Genomic DNA, 13,428 nt, shown 5'->3' with positions numbered 1-13,428 from the left:
AAAGCCGGAGGGTGCTTGTGCAATGTTGTAAACTCCTATGCGTTGATTCACAGATTATGGAAAGTTCCTAAATGGCCCAAGAATATTATTTTACACATCTTTACAAATGCTGACTGTTGCTGTTCCAAACTGCAGTTTATTTGTTGGATTCACTACAATGTACAATATAACTCCAACTTGTGCATGAATGGTAACTGAGCATGACCAGAGTGCTCCAGCTTTTTGATAATAGATGGATGGGCGTGTTAGTGGAAATGACACGCTAAGGCACAGCGCAAAACAGTCAAATGTCCAAATTGTCTCAGGGTCAGGTAATTATTTTGCTCAAGCCTGCCAGTTTGAGAGCTACAAAAGAATTAAAAGCGTGGAGTTTTGTGTAAAATGACACAAGTATCCTAGGTTCAGAACGGCATACAGAATATTATGTCGAAGATATTGAGTGAGCACAGTAACGACTCAGAGGTGAGGTGGGGTTAGAGTGTATACCAGTATAACAGTGTGAAGATGAAAAGGAACTGAATAAAAATGACAAGACAGGCAGCAGAGTTATAAATGTAAAAATATAAAGTTATACTGCCCAGCAGAGGCTCCAAGCGGTCTGTTTTACTGGGACGACCATGACCCAGGTGATGAGAAGTTGTTTGGACTTCCAGTGACGTCCCAGAGCAAACCGGAATGCAGCAGGCATCAGGAACAGCTTCACAGCCCACACTGCTGGAGCGGCAGGTGAACAGCGAGACCCATCCTCAGTGGCTGAGAGTCATCTGGATGTTACAACAACGTCTGGGCCCCCTTTTTCACCAGGCCTGCGCTGCGACACACAACTACTCGCTTACCGGAGAGGGGCAGATAGATGACTCTCTTGGCCATTCTCCCTTTCTTCCAGATGAATAAGACAAAATAGCTACCACAATATAGCCCTCTAACTTCAACCACCAGCCCAGAGTCCAGGTGAGCAGGAGGATGTCTGCTGGACGCATGTCGCAGCAGGGCAGACACGCAGACACCGAAGAAAACCCACAAGAGTGACCGGAATCAAGCCCAGAGTCCAGGTGAGCAGGAGGATGTCTGCTGGACGCATGTCGCAGCAGGGCAGACACTGAAGAAAACCCACAAGGCCATGGGGATCACGGGGAGAGAGTGCCCCAGGCCGACCGGAATCAAGCCCGAGACCCAAGAGTGGCGAGGCAGGAGTCCTGCTCAACAGAAAAACAGCACACCTCTTTGAAGGCGTTTGCTTTTAAGAAACACTTGGTTACTCAATAGTTTGTATGTTTTAAGAGGGGGTGTAAATTAATTAGGGTCTGTGCCTGCCCAAGAGCGCCACTGTGCCACCCCAGATACATGCAGTTCGATGCAAGTTAGATAGTTTAACGACAACGCAGCTTTAATCTGACAGAGGGTGAAAAAACCTGGGTTAATACTGTTCTTGCCACTAGCTGCATGTTCAGCAGGTAGTGACATCTTCACCTTTTAGCATTTTAACGGCCAGTGCAGCCTCAGCATGGCTGGCATCAGGACCTTCATTCACTTTGCATCTTGTCCTGGGACCCCCTCACTCTGCGTTCATCGCCCTTCCGCTCCGCGCTGCCAGCCTTCCTCACATGTGCTTCCCCTGTCCGCATTTGCCGCGCTCTCACTGTCTTCGGCCCTCCGCGCTCTTCTCCGCAACCGCCAGGTCGAGTTCGCCCCTGGCCCGGCTCTGCCCTTCCGAGGGAGAAGAAGCGTCATTCGGACGCGGAGGAAGGGCAACGAGAACACCGTAGGGAGGAGCCCAGTTCTCACACTCTGCCTGGAAAGTCCTGTCAGCCGTTTCTCCACCAACGGCGTGCCTTTTGTTTTCCAGGGCCACAGTGGACGTGTGTTGTCAAGCAGTGTATTTTGGACTGGGGAAAGCATCAGTCACTGGCTGGTATCAGCCCCTCTGGCTCCAGCACGGCGCAACAGTCCCAGCGCAGAGCCAGGCTCTCTGGGGTCAAGTACAGGTTGTGCAGTCTGGAGGGGCCTGGTCACTCCTCCTCTCACTCAGTACAGGGAATGTTAGGGCTACTCCAGCTTTGTGGTATGTCTGTATAAACATCATTAGCCTTCAAGGGCTGACACACAATAAATTTCCATTTAAAGTTACAAATTGCAATGTGCTTCAGGGACGATAACACATATAGAGATTTTAAAGCCATGTGCACTGTCATAAATGGATTTCTTAACTACTTTGAAGTTTAATATAGCCTCACAACCACTGTTCATTTCCCATCACAGCTGACTGGTAATAATAAAAATAACCCCAGACCCATATAAATTATGCCTTGCAAACTTGGATACAGTGGAGAGGCAATCTGATATTAAAACATGGGCCTCAGAAATCATTTTCATTTTTTGCAAAGTTATAAAATTTGGAAAACAGTACACCTGTCTCTGTTCCTTGGTGTTTAGCACGTATTTTAACATCTTAATGCATTAAACCTTAAGTATGTTTTGACAAAGCTAAACATTAAGTATAAGCCCAGGGTTTATGCTCAGTGCACAAATCTTAATTTTTTCTGAATATTTTTTTGGATCTTTTTACCATGCTAATGTGCTCTTTACAATGGTATCTGTATTTTCAAATAATACATAACTGGAACAATGAGAAGGAGGGTTAATAGTCTGTTGTACCTTCTACAAAGCAGTAACACACTTGCACATTGTGTTGTAGCCTATTCTTGGCACAGTGTCTCCTATATTGCAGGCCTAATGGGGTGATTCTGCAGATGAGAACTCAGAGAAGCCAATGTCTGGCCAGATCAAAGCAGAGTCTCGATGTCCTGGCTCTTGTTTGGTGTGACACTCAGTTTAGGCTGCTGAGGAGTTACAGATGGTGATCAGGAAAGGAGCTAAAAAACTAACACACTGTAGATCACGTCTGCGCCAGTGGTTATCTGCTTAAGAAGGGCAGTGTTCATATGGGTGTCCCCATTCTGACTAACTGTAACCTGCAGCTCTAAATTGAAAAGATTGGCATACGTACAAAGAGCTAAATATAAACTTCACCCTCTCTATTTAACAGAGAGATATGGACAGAGAAGTGCATTAGTTTGAGTATAAATAACCAATTATATATATTCCTTTGAGTACCATTTCTGGAAACAGAAACAGTTTTGGAGTGTGATAATGAAAGGCCTGCAAGTTTACTTGATCTCTCTATCTATTGGCTGACCACACGGCTCTGTGGCCACAGCAGCCAATTAATTACTGACGTACTTTTAAAATTTCCTGTTTTTCCTCCTTAATTAGCTAATCTGTGCTGTGCTTTAAAGGGAGGAAATACCTAGAAATAGTTCTCAGTTTCAGCACATTCAATTATTTTGCACCAAGAGCAGATTGCATCAGGTTGTGTTAATGTAAAGATCAACAATGTTAGATCAAAAGGAAATTATGTCTGTCATTTCTTCCTGTTCTAGAAGCAATAATGTGGGAATACAGGCAAGAAAACTGCTTATAGCAGACTGAACCAACAGTAGAGTTAGCAACTACGTGCACAGTCTCAAGCCTGTCTAACATTAGCCTACAGAACTGCTGTGATTTATTATCCCTGAACACTTAGGGTATTTTACGTTTACGGACGTGTGTTAAGCTGGTGTGTTTCTGTTGCATTTTAATTCAATTTGAAAACCCTCATTTATTTGTATTACTAATTGGAACGGTCCTTTTCCCAGTGATTTCGGTGCTGATCACTGTTGAGCCCAGCCCCAGGGAGCCCCATGCAGGCCGAATCAAGCTTTCTTCCATGATTTCTGCACTATGGCTGTGTGGCAAATTCATACCAGAATGTTTATGATGATGATGAGTGTTTTTCCACATACCTGATAGTGGCTGATGCCCTGGCTAACCTCAAAGCATAACAAAGCATTGGATTGATTCCTCTTTTATCTCTCTCCCATTCATTCATTCAACTGTTTCCTCTTGAATCCTGCTGCCAGAAAAGACCTTTTCCACTGTTCTGCTGCAGCAGTAAAGCGAGTATAATAAAAAACAGCACAACGTACATACAGGTCGTGAATTTCCTGAAGCACTGAATACTATTTTGTTTCATGCCAGGCAGAAAAAAAATATAGTATGACTTAAATAACTGGACTTAAACTGATACTCCGCAATCACAATGTGTCTTTAGAAGTCTCAAAAGTGAAGGCCTGTTTCATCTAACTTTACATATATAAATAATGGTAATATCATTTTATATATATAAGAAGGGGATGGCCTTTAGAGAAAAGTGTAGCACTGGATGCCAGTGACCGAGCCCGAGCCCTTATCCAATTAGACTTTGTCTTTGGCCCTGCTCGAGGCTTGCTGCTATGTGCCTCAATCTCGCGAGAAGAGCATTGCAGGACTATCCACTTTGCCCACGTGGCAGTTGATATTAATTTCAGTTTATTTTTCTCTCTTCATTTTGCATTTGAACAAACAGTTTGGCTTACATCGTCGAAAGAAATCCTGAAAAGAGGTTACCATTGCCTTAGTGGGCAGAACATCGTCTCCCAGTCACCTGCACTTCCAGCCCTTCTCTCTAGAGTAGTCATGCTTTCCTTTGAATGACACAAATGGAATTGTTTGCCAAGTTCATTTTCAGAGCAAAAATGGTTTGCTCTCTTAAGCCGCAGGGAGACACCTGAGTGGCGCCTGAGTACAAAAATAGAACAGAGGTTATCCCGAGCCCGGTTGGCGGAACAGTAACTGTTCAAATAGCTTGTGCTGCAGTTTGTGTTTGGTCCTCGCGCAGTGTTAAAGAGTACACTCTCCTCGTGCTGCACTGCCCTTGTCATTCTCTCTCTCTTATTTCTCCACTCATTCACTCGTCGCCCCCTGCAGGTCTCTCTTTCCAGCGGGGCGAGGAGGACAGAGTGAGGGAGAGCACGGCGGAGCCGGGGGGGGGGGATAACATCATAGCAGCCACAGCCCTGGAGCCAACAATCTGTCAGTCCCTCAGTAAACAAGCACCTTATCACATCGCTAACATTTATTTAACCCTTTTCTCCAGCACTTGTAAGAGCAAAGGAAGGTGGCTGGGGGAGGAGGAGGGGAAGCAGGAGGCGGAGGGGGGAGACGGTTCCTAGGCTCGTCTCGCAGAAATGTCAGATTTCCTGTACAGTACACCCAATCTGTAACATGTCGAAATCCCTGTCTGTCTGCCCCCTCGGCGGAGCCCTGGAGCCTGGGTCTCTCCACCGGCCACGCACCGGGACGAGCTCTCCTGCCCCCAGTCTGACACCTCCCCGTCTCCCAGTCTCCCCAGCGCGGAGTCGGGGCTCCCTCTCCCTCCCCCACCCCCCTTCCTCGCAGCCCGCTGCTGGATCGGTTTCCGAGCCCTCAGGCTGACTTCATCGCAGAGAGCAGCAGGGGTGAGGCCCCGCGCTGCTCTGCGGCCCCCGCCATGTCCTCCGGCCCTCTCTGGGACTGTGCGCAGAGCATTCTCCCACACACTGGACCGGCCTTCGTGTTTTCCCAATTTACTGTTTAAAGGAAAACACTATGGATACCAAAATAAATAGTCGGCTTCAGATGAGGCCTTTGTTCGGAATGAGATAGCTCCGAAGTATGCCTTTTAAAGTGGAAGGGGGAAACCTCTCTGGGTCTGGAAAGTATCACTCATGCCGTCTGAGCCGCGAGCGGAATGAGGGCCCAGACCTACTCCGTCTAATCTGCCGAGGATCTGAGTGCTACTGCCACCGCACTGATCAACACAGGCCCACCCGGATGACTTCAGAAACACGAGATAGACTTCCAAAAATAAAAACAGGCAGATCGTTTCGTGAAGATGACACTGCAGGGAAAGGACAATCACTGGGACTTGCGCTCGTGTGGCTATGTGAAAAAAAAGACTTAACGTGAAGGATGACTTATGTGGAATTGTGGAACGTGAATAAACTTTTGGGAACTCACCCTCGAAGCAATACAGCAGGGGAATTTCGGGACTACATTTTTTTAACTGAATATAAGGTTATTTATATCTTCTAGTGCTTAATAGCCTTCTGTGTGCTGGGTAAATACACTCTTTTAGAAATGATGCCACTATGCACCAATCCATACATTTTCTAACCGCCTCTTCCAATTCAGGGTCACAGGGGAAACAGCGGGCGCAAGGAGGGGTACACCCTGGGCGGGACACCAGTTCATCGCAGAACAGACAGGCACAAACACGGACACGCACACACTCACATCACTTTGTCCAGAAGCCTATTAATTTACCAGCATGTCTTTCGCCTGTGGGAGGAAACTGGAGCACCCCTAGGAAACTCAAGCAAAGACGGGGTGAACATGCAAACTCCCTGCAGATATCGGCCCAGGATTGACCAAGGGCCCCCGGATTATTACAAGGTAATAACGCTAACCACTGTGCCTCCCATAAGATAATTCAATCTTATTAAAAAAAGCAAACAAGATTCAGAAGTTCGGGGATGTCTGGAACAGAGTTACAAATGGATCTACACATTTTGAACCTAGAAAGTGATTGCTTATGTGTACTTGTTCAGCTCTTGACATGAGCCCAGGTTTCCCATGGGGCATCTGAAGAGTGGCAGCGTGTCGCCTGTAGCAGCTGACTTCGCAGGCTGGATGGGCGTGTGAGCGACAGAGGAAAGGATAGACTCTCCAGTGTACTGATGGCCGGTGTTGCCAGGGGTCATGTGGCCAGTCCAGCTGTGGGGCAGGACTGAAATGGCCCTTTTGATTTTTGAATAAGAGAGGAAAACTGTTACTGTTCCTTCTGCTTCAGACACAATATTTAGCTTTAACTCCTGCTGAGAAAGGTACATATAGGCAAAGTTTTTTTATTTCTTTTGAAAAACAAAGGCATAAAATGTAGATATTTTACTTTGTTTTGCCTATGACTGCTGTGTAACACACATGCAGGAGAAGTTCAGCTAGCACCTGTTACATTTAGGTTAACCCAGGAATGCCACAAAAAAAATTATCTTGACTCATATAGGCGTTCCGTCAAGAACATTTTTTCCTTTCTTATTTCCTATTACTGGTAGCACACATAAACAGAGACAAAAACCATGACTCTTCCTTACACAGCGCCTTGCAAAAGTATGTACTCCCAGTTAATGAGACCACGTTTTGATTAATTATAAGTACTATGTTTAGATTTGTACTGCCTCCATCCAGCAGCGCTGAAGTCAAAATAAAGAGATCGTAAAGGCTGACCAGGCAGACCACTGCATAAAGCTTAATTAATAATTTAATACATAAGATAATTTAAATAAATAACACAGAATTGCTGTAGTTTCCTGGTAATAATTCCTTACCTTTCCTCCACAGGGGTCCCAGGGCAGTTGAGCTTGAAGGATGGACACACATCATTCCCTACGGAAGCGCCGCAGCCCCTGAGTCAGGCTCCAGGAGCCCCGCCGCACAGCAGCAGGACACTGGGGACCAAGCTGTACCAGGACGCCAGCGTTCATACCTCTGCTATTTCACAATTTCACAACGCGCTGAGCTGATTCTAAGGACCACCTGGTGAAGGCCTTGCTTAAACATCTCACCCCAGGGACGCCAGCTCCTACAGCAGTGTCACTGTACTGGGGAATCAGTCTGGGAAATTCTGGTCCTGCCGGAAAAAATGCCACCTGCTCTTATAGCAGCAAGCTGCTTTTCCCTGGGGGCATGTGTACAGTACATTCAATTCAATTCAATTCAACTTTATTGTCATTAAACTTACACAGGTGCATAGTATAATGAAAAGTGTTTCTCATTAGTCACTCAGGTGCAGTATATAAATAGGACAGAAGATGAGACAATAGACAGTTACACAATAGCAATAATAGTAACATGTAATAACATAACATAAATAACATGTAATCAAGTAATCAAAACTGTGCAAAATTCCACAAACAGAGAAAATTTAACAGGACAAAAACAGTGCAAGGTAATTCTTGGAACAGTGCAAAAAAAAATAGTGTGGTTAAAAGTAGTATGGTTAATTAATATTAAATATTATTATGCCTGTTACAATTTTCCTGGGCTATCGAGGGGACAGTACAATTTTGGCTTACATGTGTGTGTGGTGTGTGTGTGCGCGCATATTGTATATATGCGTATGTCTACATGTACATGTATGTGTAGGTCTACATGCACCTATATGTTTATGTGTATGGAGGTCTTACAAATGTCTGAGATCTGATATAGCCCCATAATGGTACTGCTATCAGTTTTATCAGGACCGCTGAATGAGTTGTGATCACTCAGCACAACAAATTGTTTGATAGAAATGTATTGTTTGACAGAAATGTATTTATACTAACGGTGTGAACACTGCAAAACAGAAGTACTAGAACAAATATCATTTGTTGCTTTTATAATATAAGTTCAGCAAATATGGAAGAAGCAATTAGTTAGGATTATAAAAAAGATGAAGACATTTGAAGGTACAAACTTCCAGAAAGATGGATCAAGAACATTTTTTCCATTTCTAGCTTACTAACAACCGTGGTTCCTTATTTATAGACGAAAATATTTGCAATATATCTCTGACATGATCTGTTTACTACCAATATTTTTGTAAGCCTTCAGGCAGGAATGAAAATGGCAGATCAACTGTTTGAATATTCTTTTTTTTCTTTTTAGCTTCCGTAAGATACTGATAATATAACCACAGTTGACTGAAAGTCTGTGAGATTCCATTGTCAAATTAATGTTTTATTTAATTCATACTGTATTTTTTCCATGCATGAAATCTGTATCCTTAATTAATGTCTCTAAATCTGTTTCGAAGATAAACACAATTGTTCGGTATGACAAGCGAGAGAGAAACAAACACTCCTGTGTGAAGCACAGACATTCCTGTTTATATTCCACATTTATTCCACCTTTCGTTTACAGCAATTAAATGTCAAAGGCAAAGCATTATGGGAACATTTCTTGTTAATAATCTCTATGAGAAAATAAAATAATTAAACAGCCGAAGAAAAGTCCATGTAGCTATACTAGGAGAAAAGGTGAGCTGGCACAGACGTCGGGCGCAGACCAGTGGGTCTCCAGGAGCTAATGGAGAAACAGTGCTGACTGTGAGTGGTGTGTGTGACAGGCGTTGCCTTGAGCAACTGCAAAGAGAAGTGTCCGGCTTCACCTTGATTATTCAGGTTGCAGGTACTAGGCCGTCATCCCTCTGAGACAGGCCCACACTCTCAGTTTCTCCACGAGTCTGAGATCTTGCTCGGACCTCCAGGAAGTCTCCGGTTCCTGCTGGAGTGGAGGCAGCCGTGAGAGATCCTCGCTTCCCTCAAACAGCTTTAGTCAAATTCCCTCCTGCATTAATCAGCCCTAAAATAAAGGACCGTAGATAATATAATCGTCTAAACTAATGATACAGGGCCTCCTGCTGTGCTTAATGATCCGAGCCATTAAAATAGGTTCTCCAGATCAATACATATTAAGGATAAGGCTGACATCATGGGCCAGGTAACAGCACAATATATTTGCTTTAACTTGTGATTTCAGCACTAAACTACAAGTTAATTTGCTTGTCACACTAATCCACTGCCAGAAAGCAACTTGTTCCTGCCAGGCACTGTGCCAGTCTGAAGCCTGCCATGGAAGCACAGGGTAGGAGGTGACAGGATGCCAGTGCATCGCAGGGCACACACAGTAGCAATTCAGAGACATGATTTCTGACATGAGTCCTAATCCATCCGGTTCTAGGTCTCATGGAGCCATGGAAACATGGAAACTCAGCACGGAGGACTCTCCAGAACAGAATGGAGTCCAGCACACTGGAGCTGTGAGGCACACACTTCCAACACACCTCTCCCATCCACCTCTCCTGACTGATTCTGCATTCAGATCCAGGTGATGTCGTGAATGCAAGTCCCTTGTATCACAAGTCCCTTAGGGGCTGAGTGGTGGCTCTGTGGCTCAGAATCTGCGCCTGTGGCTGGAAGGTTGCCGGTTTCAATCCCATGGCCGACTGAGGAATCCTAGTCTGTTGGGCCCCTGAGCAAGGCCCTTAACCCCAACTGCTCCAGGGGTGCCGTATAAATGGCTGACCCTGTGCTCTGACCCCCAGCTTCTCTCCCTGTCTGTGTGTCTCATGGAGAGCAAGGTGGGGTATGTGAAAAGACAAGATCCTAATACAAGAAGTTATATACAGCCAATAAAAAAGTGATCTGAACTTTATGAGGAAAAATAAAGATAATTAACGTTACAAACACACAACGTTGTAGAAGGTTTTGTGGTCACTGTTAATGAGGCTCTTTTTCACTACCTCCCAGGCAAGCTGACCCAGTGTTTTCTCTTGGTTCTCTTCAATCTCTACCATGCGGCTGAGACAAAATGAACTTCAGCCACTCAGAGGTGGGTCTTAAAGTTCTCTGTTTTTTTAATGTTCCACAACGAATACAGCAAAGACTCATAAACAAAATGGAGAGAACAAAACAGGGCTTAGTGACACACAGAGGGTCCTTGAAGATGATCACACAATGTTGCATTTGTACTTGTAGAAAGCATAGTGAAATCTTCTATTGATTACAATTAAATGGAAAATAAAAATTAAATGTTTCAGGAATACACAGAATTATAATTCCCCTAGTGGCCTGATAATTGTCAGGAGCTTTAAGGATACTGACGGTAAAAATATCTCGCCTTAATTCTCGAGTACTAGTAAGCGCCAAGCTTTTTACACATGACATGGCAAAGAATTAGACGTTAAGGATGACATGGTCATAAGAATTAGACCTTGAGTAGTGATCTTGAGTAGAGCCTCGATACATCACATTTAATATGGCTGTTTGCGGCTCACGGTTCCAGCCACTGATCAGACTTTTAGTAATTCATTTAAGACTCAATGCATTCCAGGCGTTTCACCAGGGAATAAACCTTTACTTGTTCCTCTGCAGCCTACGCACGCTGACGCAGCTCCCTACTTGAACTACAAAAGAACATAGGCTCGTCAGATATAAATAGATGCGCAGCACTAGACAAACTCCTGGTGTGTTTTGGGTATCTGAAAAGGACATTTAAACAATATGCACTCTCTCAGATATATTAAAATGTTATGATAACACTCAGAAAGGGAACAAAAAGTTTTGTTTTAAAAAATCAATTAATCCTTGCAAAAGTATTCACCAAAGATATCCCATTTTGATTCATTCCAAACATATACAAATTTTCTTCAATTAATGTTTAATCAAATCTTTAATACACTATAAGAACTTTAACATGTGAAAGAAGTTGAATGTCAACCAACAGGTGAGAAAGTATATAAGTATTGAGCCCTACATCAGAACTAAATTAGTTCAGATTTCTAGTGCACTCCTGAGCTTTGAAGAGCTTTGAGGACTACCACTTGTTTAATCTTATTACTTTTAAAAACTGTTGCACTGAACACATTGCATACTTTAAAATAGAAACAAAAACAAGAACTATTTCTGCTAAAGTGGATGTGCAGAGAGCATTCCCTGTCTTATAAGTAATTTTTTATACCACAAATTTGAAAAACAGAGAAACAGAGTAATGGTGAACATATACATTACTGACTGATACTGCTTCAAGCCAATGTTATTGTAGGTGTCTTCAGTATGATGTACAGTAGGAGCTGCGGTGTTAATGTTATTTTTTAAAACCATGTGCATAAGTGGCTTCTGTCTTAGACTGGCTGTTTTCCTCCTTAAAACAAAAAAAATCAGCAGAATATAGTGGTAAAGCAATTGCAGGCATGATAAGACATGTCATTTTTCTGTAGATTTCAGAGTACCTTGGCATTTGTTTTCTGAATCCATAAGCTTCTTCCAGTCTCGGGTGTTAAACGCTTGCTGCCACTGAGGTCTGCTCCAAAGCTGCAAATGGATCCCCAGCTGTCGATGTCTGTGTTCATGCTTGGGCCTGTAAAGTTAATAGTTCACTCATCACAAAGCCAGAGATTGGTTTATATCATTCCAATATTATGGTTTTAGATTAAACAAATGTTAAATTTTGAAGCACGAGAGGTCAAAACCTTGATTACACAGAACCAGAAAACTTCAAATACTCTCAAAATCCCAGGGAAGGTTAATAGGCTCCTTACATAACATGTTACAGTTTACTTGGTGTACAGGTCAGTGCTCTCAGAATGGATTAAGTGTGTTACGTGTAAAACACTTAAAGAATGCATCCAGAGAGTATCACTGAAATTTAATAGGAGGTTATATCCCCATTCTTTTTAAAGTAAAGTATGAGGATTGGTCCTGTTTGTAGTATGTCTGGTGTAAGTGGTGTAACAAGGGGCATGATTGTCAGTGCGCCACTAAAGACAGCAGATCAGGGCAAGTGTGTCAGCTTCAGGAGTTTATAGGAAGTGGTTAGCTCATAAAACACCCTCAAAGGGGTTGAAACGCAGGCCACAGCAGGTCAGGAGGCAGACTTCCCTGCGTGTGGGAAGACGACGAGCGGTTCCATATCTCCACAGACACCGGTGGATGGCGAGTGACCGCGGCATGAGGTGTGTGGTCTCCGCGCTGCTGGGGTCGTCTCACTTCTGTACTGAGCTGGATGGCGAAGGTGAAACACGAGTGCCTGCGCCTGGTCCCTGCGTCAGTATCAGTCACTTTCCCCTCGCTGTTAGCTTTCCGGTTATCACTTTGTGAAGCACCTGTCACAATAAGGCTTTTCCTGATCCAAAACGCTCAGGACGGGGCAGCTCCTCCGGCTCTAGAGGATTCCTCAGCTGGCCTTGCAGCACAGGGGTCTCACGGCTTCTGCGGCATCAATGGCTGGTGTATAATTAGCCTGGCCACCTCCGACTACTTACGGGACACTTGCTTCAGAAGACAGTCCTTCGGGGACCCTTCGCTGCTTGACTGTAGGTAAGTGAGTGGAGGGCCGTGTGGAGCCGGTTTCTCTAGCCCACATTCCTGCTGTGAGACCGAAATCCCTGGGGATGTGAGAGTAGCAGAGCCGGGCCACTCTGGAGTCTCAGCTGACAGCTTCCAAGATAACACGGCAGTGATACATTCAAGAAGCACTTTAGCTAAATGTTTTCGAATCAGTCAGCGTACAACCTCCTTGTGGAATAATTTCATTAGTGAGGGGGGTGGGGAAGGATGGAACCAACGTCGTCTCGTCCCCGCAAAGAAAAATCTGTACCCAGAAAACAACAAAGACATTTCAATGCATCCACAGTGTGTATTTAAAAAGTGTGATGTGTAAATACTCGATGTGTGGTCTGTGCCGGCAATGTGACTCAGGTAATGGATGTCTGCCGGTATCATGGTTTTGTGGGCGATGTTTACCGTGGACGCGAAAAAAAAAAAAAACACGAAGAAAGCTTGGATTTGATCACAGGGACGCGAAAGTCTGTGTGGAGAACCGTGCAGGCCAAAAAGAAGAGGAAGGCATCGTTCTTTCCTGGAAGCTACTTGGCAAACATTTGGAAAAGAGGATTATTTTCAGAAAACAAAAGGAACATAAAAAACGAAACAC

General features: G+C 44.2%; 1 long non-coding RNA gene across 2 annotated transcripts; it reads right to left on the bottom strand.

The window, feature by feature from the left end:
• Nucleotides 1-8,647: 8,647 nt before the first annotated feature.
• On the bottom strand, nucleotides 8,648-12,972 carry LOC148655498 (uncharacterized). Of its 2 annotated transcripts, none has more exons than XR_015940686.1 (2): nucleotides 11,726-12,972; nucleotides 8,648-9,219 (listed from the first exon to the last, which is right to left on the bottom strand). It is a non-coding gene; the product is annotated as an uncharacterized LOC148655498 (long non-coding RNA). The 2 variants fall into 2 exon arrangements; XR_015940687.1 differs by having other exon boundaries at nucleotides 8,648-9,216.
• Nucleotides 12,973-13,428: the final 456 nt, after the last annotated feature.

Source organism: Lepisosteus platostomus, chromosome 8, assembly GCF_059453375.1.
Source record: "Lepisosteus platostomus isolate fLepPlt1 chromosome 8, fLepPlt1.hap1, whole genome shotgun sequence".
NCBI classification, from domain to species: Eukaryota; Metazoa; Chordata; class Actinopteri; order Semionotiformes; family Lepisosteidae; genus Lepisosteus; species Lepisosteus platostomus.
This window is presented reverse-complemented; position numbering and strand designations above follow the sequence as displayed.